This window comes from Mustela erminea, chromosome X, assembly GCF_009829155.1.
Source record: "Mustela erminea isolate mMusErm1 chromosome X, mMusErm1.Pri, whole genome shotgun sequence".
Taxonomy (NCBI): domain Eukaryota; kingdom Metazoa; phylum Chordata; class Mammalia; order Carnivora; family Mustelidae; genus Mustela; species Mustela erminea.
The window spans coordinates 80,231,334-80,241,598 of record NC_045635.1 but is presented as its reverse complement, the minus strand read 5'-3'; the positions used below and the strand labels follow the sequence as shown (position 1 = coordinate 80,241,598).

The window sequence follows — 10,265 nt, the reverse complement described above, 5'->3', positions numbered from 1 at the left end:
CTTAGTTTGTTACCTACAAAGTTAATTTACATGGCCAGTCTTCTTAGAATTATTTCTGTTGGGGTACCTGGGTGGCTCAGATAGTTGTGTCTGACTAAGGGCATAACCTTGTGGTCATGAGATCAAGCCCCAAGTCAAGCTCTGCCCTCACTGGGGAGGCTGCTTGATAATCTCTCTCTCTATCTCTCTTTCTGCCCCTCTCCCTTACACTCACATTCATTCTCTCTCTCTCTCTCTCAAAAATTAATAAATAGATTGCAGTACATTGAGCTCCATGGAAGTGCACTGGAGCAAGTGAGAGCCAGACAGGCACTGGTCAACTTCGTGCCTTGCTAAAGAAAATAATTAAACATGGGCAAAAGAGATCCTGAAAAGCCAAGACAAAATGTCATCATATGCATTCTTTGTGCAAACTTGACTAGAGGAGTACAAGAAGAAGCATCCAGAAGCTTCTGTCAACTTCTCAGAGTTTTCTAAGAAGTGCTCAGATAGGTGGAAGACCATGTCTGCTAAAGAGAAAGAAAATTTGAAGACATGGCAAGGGTGGATAAGGCCCGTTTTGAAAGAGAAATGAAAATTTATTTTCCTCCTTAAAGGGGAAACAAAAAAGAAGTTCAAGGATCTCAGTGCACCCAAAAAGCCTCCTTTGGCCTTTTTCCTGTTTTGTTCTGAGTATCACCCAAAAATCAAAGGAGAATATCCCAACCTATCCATTGGCGATGTTGCAAAGAAACTGAGGGAAATGTGAAATAACACTGCTGCAGAAAAAAAGTAGCATTGTGAAAAGAAGGCGGCTAAGCTGAAGAAAAAATATGAAAAAAATATTGCTGCATATGAAGCTAAAGGAAAGTCTGATAGGGCAAAAAAAGGGAGTTGTCAGGCTGAAAATAGCAAGAAAAAGAAGGAAGAGGAGGAAGATGAAGAAGAAGATGATGATAAATAAGTTGGTCTATAAAGGATTTAACCCCTTGTACTCAATCACTACTTTTAAAGAAAAAATATTGAAATGTAAGGCTGTATAAGTTTTTAAACTGTATACAGTTTTTAAACTGTACAGTGTCTTTTTTTTTTTTTTAGTTAACACTACTGAATGTGTCTTTAACTAGCTGTGTCCTGGTGGTTTTCAATAGCCACTACCTTTGCCTGGTACAGTTTGAGGGTTGCAAATTGGAATGAAAATTTAAAGCAAGATTCTTTTTGGTGCACAGCACAAATTACTACTATTTGGTGATGGAAGTGTTTCATCTTCAGTTGTTTCTGATGCAGCTCCTATGAAATAACTGTTACTCTGTTAACTGAATACCACTCCAATTGTGTAATTATACCTGTCACAGAGTAAATGTGTATAAAATAAAACTGGAATCCATAGTTTCTCTTTCCACCACTGACTCCTCATAGAAAGATGGACAGATGTTTTGCTTCACTCCAGTGTTTCAACTTTTCTAAGGTGTTTTTTGTTTGTTTGTTTGTTTTCTTTTGTTTTAACAGATTTATTTACTTGAGAGAGAGGGTGTTGTGTGTGTGGAGGGAGGGGTAGAGGGAGAAGGAGGAAATCTGAAGCAGATTCCCATCTGAGCGCGGGGCTCGATTCCACGACCCTGAGATCATGACCTGAGCCAAAATCAGGAGTTGGACACTTAACCAACTGAGCTGCCCAGATGCCCCTTTTGAGATATTTTATTTAGGAATCCTGTATGCGTCAATCTGGTACTCTGCAGTATTATCAAGTACATAAAGATTCTCCCTGATTTATTTCCTGCTCCTTTCTGGATCATTTCTCATTCCATATAAGATTTTAATCTCAGTTGTCCTGTATAATATTTTAGCTGATATACCTTGAAATATTCCTCATCTTAGAGGAATATACTAACAGAACTTCATGCATTATATAACAGAAAAGGGTCAGGGGAGGGTGCCCCTCTAAATCACACTACTGTGACTTATCCTCAGCTGTCCATACCTACTGACTTCTACATGATTATTGAAGGCTTACTAACTCACAAGGTCACCTCAGGCAAGTCACTTCAGATCTCTGAGCCTGTTTCCTCCTATGAGAGTTGAATGAGGTGATTCCTTTCAACTTAAAAATTCTTGAGTGTGCTTTATTTAAACATAGTTTGATATTTTAAAGCCATATGGCAGCAGGAGCTCTATTATAAGTACACAAGTAATGATTGTACATAGGATCCACAAATGGATACACCTATGTAGTCTTAAAGGTGTTATTTCTGTTGTGTTCCAAGCTAGTTAGGATTCAAAGGCCTGTGGATAGTGCTTATATCCCATTACTGCACAGGGAGAGGAAACAATCCACTAATCCTTCTCATTGCTTCTCAGTTCATTTGAACCCTCCAAAGTGCATGTTATAGGGGCATATTTATAATCTGAAAGTGAGACACTCAGTACTGAAAGTCTTGGTGGAAAAGCCCTCAAAGGCTTGTGATTATTCTTTGGCACACACATTCATAAAGTTATTAGATATCATTTTTGGAAAAGAATGTCTGACAAGGGACACAGCATGTGGTTTAGCTCCAGCCATGGATTTGATATAAGGTTTTCAGGAAACCACAGCAAAGGGCAATATAAATCTACTTATCAGCTCTGTAGTTTTCTTATTTCCATGCTATGCATCTGATTGAGCCCTTGGGAAATGCTTGACAGAATTACAGATGACTTCTAACAGAAAATCATGCTGTTATAGTTAGGTTTTGGACATTCCGTTTATTTGGAGATAATCTCTTAAAAATAACATCACAATAAAGTATATGCATAAAGGGTGGCAAAAAAATACAGATAAAAATCCAATATGTTGTGGTGATGCAACATGGGGGCTTAAGTGGGTAGGAGAAGAATCAATGAAACAAGATGGGATTGGGAGGGAGACAAACCATAAGTGACTCTTAATCTCACAAAACAAACTGAGAGTTGCTGGGGGGAGGGGGTTTGGGAGAAGGGGGTGGGATTATGGACATTGGGGAGGGTATGTGCTTTGGCGAGTGCTGTGAAGTATGTAAACCTGGCGATTCACAGACCTGTACCCCTGGGGATAAAAATATATGTTTATAAAAAATTAAAAATTAAAAAAAATCCAATATGTTAAGTAACATAATAGCCCTTCTATGCTGCCTGGGTATGACTAATAATTTAAAAACAATTTAGAGAATATGTAGATGAAGAAGCTCAAATATATGAAATAGTAATAATAACTATTATTTTTTAAAGATTTTATTCATTTATTTGAGAGAGAGAGAGACGGAAAACATGAATGGGAGAGGGGCCAAGGGACAAGCAGGATCCTCACTGGAAAGGGAGTTCAATAATGTGGTGCTCAATCCCAGAACCCCGAGATCATGACTTGAGCTGAAGACAGATACTTCAGCGACTGAGCCACACAGGCTGGCCAGAAATGGTAATAATAAAATAGAACAACATCCACAAAACTGAAAACAAAATAACAAAAGGAAAATTGCATGTAGAATATTCCCCATATTAAGGTGACTTAATGTAGAAACAGTTCTTTTTTTTTTTTTTTTTTTTTAAAGATTTTATTTATTTATTTGACAGAGAGAGATCACAAGAAGGCAGAGAGGCAGGCAGAGAGAGAGGAAGGGAAGCAGGCTCCCTGCTGAGCAGAGAGCCCGATGCGGGACTCGATCCCAGGACCCTGAGATCATGACCTGAGCCGAAGGCAGCAGCTTAACCCACTGAGCCACCCAGGCGCCCTAGAAACAGTTCTTAAACCAGTAAAATAATGATGAACAGGCTAAAAAAAGTGGACAAAAGTCAGGAAAGGACAACAAAGAAAATTAAAGAGTAAATAAATATAAGGGAAAAAATTGGCAGAGCTTGTCCCAAAGAAGTTATATTTTTAAAACCAAACTAGCTCTTTTATCTTATTAGGCACTTCTTCCCATCAACAGCAACCCCTTGGCAAACTGATGGATCCACCACACCTTCCCACTCTTCACATTAAGAGACAGAGCAGAGGTCTAAGAAGTAGAGCCTGGGAGGCAGTGAATGTGCCCCACTGCCTGAGGAAAGATGCAGCACCTAAATATTTTTTTTAACTCATTTAATTAACAAAGTATTTTAAGAAATAATAATTTTCTTGGAAAAGTATAAGAAAATGGGCATTTTCATCCATGATTTGTGGAAACTAAGTTAGTAATCTTTCTTTTTATTTTTTTTACATATTATTTTTAAAATTCCAGTGTAATGTGGCAATATTCATCAGAAGTTATAGATTTTGTGTGCCCTTAGTCATAATAGAGATGTTTATACTAAGGAAATAATGTATGGGCATCAAGGTCTTATTTCAATAATATTTTTTTTAAGGGTGTCTGTGTGGCTCAGTGGGTTAAAGCCTCTGCCTTCAGCTCAGGTCATGATCCCAGGGTCCTGGGATCGAGCCCCACATTGAGCTCTCTGCTCAGTGGGGAGCCTGCTTTCTCCTCTCTCTCTGCCTTCTTCTCTGCCTACTTGTGATCTCCGTCTGTCAAATAAATAAATAGAATCTTTAAAAAAAAGAATATTTTTAAATCTGCTACTTCAGTGTTATTCATTTTATGTTCCTTCATTTTTTTAGAAAAATCTTTAAAATTTGAGTGTAATTGACACACAATATTACTGCATTGGTTTCAGATATACGCCATTGTGAAGAATACTTTGAAGTTTTATTTGTAAAGAATAGCAACAGACTAAATATCCAATAATACTCATTAAAAATTATACATCCATATGAATAAAAACCTCACTAAGCAATCATTAAATATGATGTTGAAGAAGAACATTTAATGATGTGGAAAATGTCCATGACAAACAAATAATTAAGTGAAAATATTCTACTATTGTGAAGTATGACCTCTGTTTTTTTGAAAAAAAAAAAAAAAAGAAATGAACATTACACACACATGCACACACTTAGAAGAAACAGAGGCTATGTGCCTCAAAAATAATTATGGTTGAAATAGAGTAGCAACATTGCTGACATTTTTTATCCTTTAATTATGTTTTTAAAAATGCATATTATTATTATTAAACAAAAATATTTTAAAATCTCAAATATATTTAAAGGCTATATAATTTCAACATTATCTTTTTTGTTGTTTTTATTTAAATTTTAGTTAACATAGTGTAATATTGGTTTTAAGAATAGAATCTGGGGGCGCCTGTGTGGCTCAGTGGGTTAAAGCCTCTGCCTTCAGCTCAGGTCATGATCCCAGCGTCCTGGGATCGAGTCCACATTGAGCCCTCTGCTCAGTGAGGAGCCTGCTTCCTCCTCTCTCTCTCTGCCTGCCTCTCTGCCTATTTGTGATCTCTGTCTAATAAATAAATAAAACCTTAAAAAAAAAAAGAATAGAATTTGGGGGGGGGTGCCTGGGTGGCTCAGTCATTAAGCATCTGCCTTCAGCTCAGGTCATGATCCCAGGGTCCTGGGATTGAGCCCCACGTAGTGCTGCCTGCTCAGCGGGGTGCCTGCTTCTCCCTCTCCTGCTCCCCCTGCTTGTGTTCTCTCTCTCTGTGTCAAATAAATAAATAAAATCTTAAAAAAAAGAATAGAATTTGGTGATTCATCACTTATGTATAACTCCCAGTATTCATCACACAAGTAATATGCATCACCCATTTAGTGTGACTGCCATACACATCCCCTCCAACAACTCTGTTTGTTCTCTATAGTTAAAAATATCACTTTCCCCCTCTTTTTTCACATCCCAAGTGTCCATTGGTCTCATTTCCAAAATTGCACATATGAATAACTTCATATGGTATTTGTCTTCCTCTAACTTATTTTGCTTAGCCTAATGCACTCTAACTACATTCACATCCTTGCAAATGGCAACATTTTACTCTTGATGGTTGAGTAATATTCCATTCTTTCTATATATACCACATCTTCTTTATCTATTACTCATTCAATGGACATTTAGCCTCTTTATATAATACATATATTGTTGATAATGCTGATAAATACATCAGGGTGCATGGGCCTCTTTGAATCAGTATTTTAGTACCATTTTTGTAGGTACCTAGTAGTGCAATTGCCAGGTCACAGGGTAGTACTATTTTTCAATTTTGAGGAACCTCCATATTGTTTTGTAGAGTGGCTGCACCAGGTTGCATTCCCACCAACAGTGTAAGAGGGCTCCCCTTTCTTTTTTTTCCCCCAATTTTAAATACAGTTTTATTTAAGACATCGCATTTTCCACTTAACAATATCATGCTTACAAAATGTAATGTTTATTTCCTTTCCCTGTGCACATGTTCCATATTCAAGTATCAAGAATGCCCTGTTTGTTTGCTTCAATGTTAAAACTGCCATGGAATTTTTACAAATTTGGGTCCTTCAAATATTTTGCATGGAACAATGTTAGACCTATTCTCAGGTTGGCTTAATCACCCTCTTTGATGGTGGGCCCAGAGGAGGCAACCCCAGAAAGAAGAGCTTCACCACTTGGGAAGCCTCCATGCATTCTTCCTGGCATGCCCCCTGCACTCTGGTACAGCTTGGTGATAATGGGGTTGCAGACTTTGGTGTTCAAATTCTTCTTCTCTGCAGTCTGCTACTTACCGAGTCAGTTGATGATTTCATTGCACTTGTCAAGAATTTTCTGTTTGTCCTCATCATTGATCTTGCCCTGAAGTTTTTCATCTTTAACAGTTGCTTTCATGTCCAATGCATAAGACTCAAGTGAATTCTTGGAAGGCAACTTGTCTCACTGTTTCTCTTCATCAGCTTTGTACTTCTCAGCTTCCTGGACCATGAATGAGCTCAATGTCTTCCTTGTTCAAGCAACCCTTATCATTAGTGATGGTAATCTTGTTCTCTTTTCCAGTGCTCTTATCTATAGCAGAAACATTGAGGATACCATTAGCATCAATATCAAAAGTGACTTCAATCTGAGGAAACCATGAAGGGCAGGAGGTATGCCTGCCAGCTCAAACTTGCTGAATAGTTTGTTATCCTTGGTCATGGCATGCTCACCTTCATACACCTGAATAAGCATACCAGGCTTATTGTTGGAGTAGGTAGTGAAGGTTTGTGTCTTGTAGGAATGGCAGTATTATGATGGATGAGAATAGTCATGACTCCTCCAGCAGTTTCAATGCCAAGAGAAGGTGGAGAGACATCCAACAGAAGCAAATCTTGAACATTTTTATATGTGCCTCCAGAAAGGATGGCTGCCTGGACAGTTGCACCATAAGCAACAGACCCATCAGGCTTGATGCCCTTATTCAGTTCTTTTCCATTGAAGACATCTTATAGAAATTTCTGAATCTTGGGGATATGGGTAGAACTACCCTCTAGGACAATATCATGGATCTGAGACTTATATAGCTTGACATCCCAAATGGCTTTCTTTATAGGGTCCAGGGTGACATGGAATAAGTCAGTATTTAATTTTTCAAACCAGGCGCAAGTAATAGAGGTATAGAAGTCAATTCATTTGTATAGAGAATCAATCTCAATGCTGGTCTGCATGCTGGAGGACTTGTATGTTCACAAGCAGTAGCGAGACAATGAACTGCCTTCTTGTTTTCACTGATGTCCTTCTTATGTTTTCTCTTAAACTGTAATAAAATGGTTTGCCATTTGGTTGTCAAGTTCTCCACCTAAGTAGGTGTCTCCAGCTGTAGACTTAACCTCAAAGATAGTATCTTCTAGTAATAATTAACACATCAAAAGTGCCACCTCCTAAGTCAAAGATAAGCACAGTTCTTTCAGCTCCAACCTTTCCATCTAAGCCATAAACAATAGCAGCACCAGTTGGCTCATTGATGATTCAAAATATATTGAGACCAACAATAGTTACAGCATATTTTTTAGCCTGATGCTGAAAGTCATTGAAGTATGCAGGTACTGTGTGACAACTGCATTGGTAACCATCTTCCCAATGTAAGCCTCTGTGATTTCCTTCACTTTTGTCAAAATTATAGAGGACACCTCCTCTGCATAGAAGCTTTTTTCTCTCTCTTGTATTCTAGTTGAACCTTGGGCCTGCCAACATCATTCACCACCATGAAGGGACAATGCTTCATATCAGACTAGAGAATAGCATCATCAAATCTATGTCCAATCAGGAGTTTGGCATCAAAAACTATGTTGGTGGGGTTCATCACAATTTCATTCTTTGGAGCATCACTGATCAATCGTTTGGTGCTGGTGAAGGCAACATAACTTGGGGTGGTTCCGTTTCCCTGATCATTGGCAATTATTTCCACTTTCCCATACTGGAAGACAGCCACTCAAGAGTAGGTGATGACGAGATCAATGCCAACTGCAGGTCCTTCAGACATGGTTGCTTCTGTGTGGGCCTGGCTGAGCTTCAGAAGAAAACAGCTGTCTGGAGATACAACCCCATGTTTAATGAAACCCAAGTGTCCCCCTTTCTCTGCATTCTCATCAACATCTGTTTACTGTGTTGTTAATTTTACGATCTTGACATCTGTGTGTTGATATCCCACTGAGGTTTTGATTTGTATTTCCACGATGATGAGTGATGTTGAGCATCTTTTCATATGTTTGCTGGCCATCTGGATGTATTCTTTGGAAAAATGTCCATTCATGTCTTCTGCCTATTTCTTAAATGAATTATGTATTTTGTGGGTGTTGAATTTGATAAATTCCTTTTTAAAAAAGATTTTATTTATTTATTTGACAGAGACAGACACCGTGAGAGAGGGAACACAAGCAGGGGCAGGGAGAGAGGGAGAAGCAGGCTTCCTGCAAAGCCAGGAGCCCGAAGCAGGGCTCGATCCCAGGACCCTGGGATCATGACTGGAGCCAAAGGCAGAGGCTTAACAACTGAGCCACCCAGGCGCCCTGAATTTTGTAAGTTCTTTATAGATATCAGATACTAACCTTTTATCAGATAGGTCACTGACAAATATATTCTATTCCATAGGTTGATTTTTGGTTATGTTGATTGTTTCCTTCACTGTGCAGAAGCATTTTATCCTGAAGTCCCAATAGTTTGTTTTTTGTTTGTTTGTTTCCCTTGCCTCTAGAAATGTGTCTAGTAAGAAGTTGCTATGGCCAAAGTAAAAGAAGTTGTTGCTTCTTTTCTCTTCTAGAATTTTGATGGCTTCTTGTTTCATATTTTGGTCTTTCATTCATTTTAAATTTATTTTTGTTCATGGTCTAAGAAAGTTTTCCAGTTTCACTCTTTTGCATGTGTCTGTCCAGTTTTCCCAACACCATTTGTTAAAGACACTGTCTTTTTTCCATTGGATATTCTTTCCTGCTTTGTCAGCGATTAGTTGGCCATATAGAGTGAGTCCATTTCTGCATTTTCTATTCTGTTCCATTGACCTATGTGTCTGTTTTTGTGCCAGTACTACAATGTCTTGATGACTACATCTTTATAATATAGCTTGAAGTCAGAATTGTGATGCCTCTGGACTTGTTTTTTTTTTTTTTTTCTCTTTTTCTTTCCCCAAGTTCCTTTGAGTATTTGGGGTCTTTACTGATTCCATACAGATTTTAGGTTGTTCTAGTTTTGTGAAAAATGCTGGTGGTATTTTGATAAGGATGGTATTAAATTTGTAGATTGTTTTAGGTAGTATAGATATTTTAACAATATTTGTTCTTCCAGTGCATGAGCATGGAAAGTTTTCCCATTTCTTTCTGTCCTCTTCAATTTATTTCAAAAGTGTTTTCAGAATACAGATCTTTTACCTCTCTAGTTAGGTGTATTCTTAGGTAATTAATGGCTTTTGGTACAATTGTAAATGGGATCAATCCCTTGATCTCTCTCTCTGCTGCTTCGTTATTGGTGTACAGAATTTCAACATTTTTTTGTATCCTGTGACTTTGTTGATTTCATATAACAGTCCTAGAAAATTTTGGTAGAGTTTTTCATGTTTTATACATAGATTATCAAGGCATTGGCAAATAGTGAAAATTTGGCCTTTTCCTTGCCAATTTGGGTGTCTTTTATTTCTTTTCATTGTCTGATTACTGAGGTGAGGACATCCAGTAATAGGTTAAATAACAGTGATGTCAGTGGATGTCCCTGTGTTATTCTTGACTGTAGAGGAAAAGCTATCAATTTTCCCTTTTGAGGTTGATATTAGCTATGGGGCGTTCATATATGGCCTTCATGATGTTGAGGTATGTTCCTTCTATCCCTACTGTGTTGAGGGTTCTTATCAAGAAAATATGTTGTATTTGTTTTGGTAGTATAAAATCTTTAAGATTTTATGTATTTTTTGATGAGAGAGAGAGAGAACACGCAGGCAGAGGAGCAGGCAGAGGGAGATGA

General features: G+C 38.0%; 2 pseudogenes; one reads left to right on the top strand and one right to left on the bottom strand.

Moving 5' to 3' along the window:
• The first annotated feature begins 351 nt into the window (after positions 1-351).
• LOC116583359 lies at positions 352-943 on the top strand (annotated as a pseudogene).
• A 5,612-nt stretch (positions 944-6,555) lies between these two features.
• Positions 6,556-8,298, bottom strand: LOC116583547 (annotated as a pseudogene).
• Between the last annotated feature and the right edge of the window lie 1,967 nt (positions 8,299-10,265).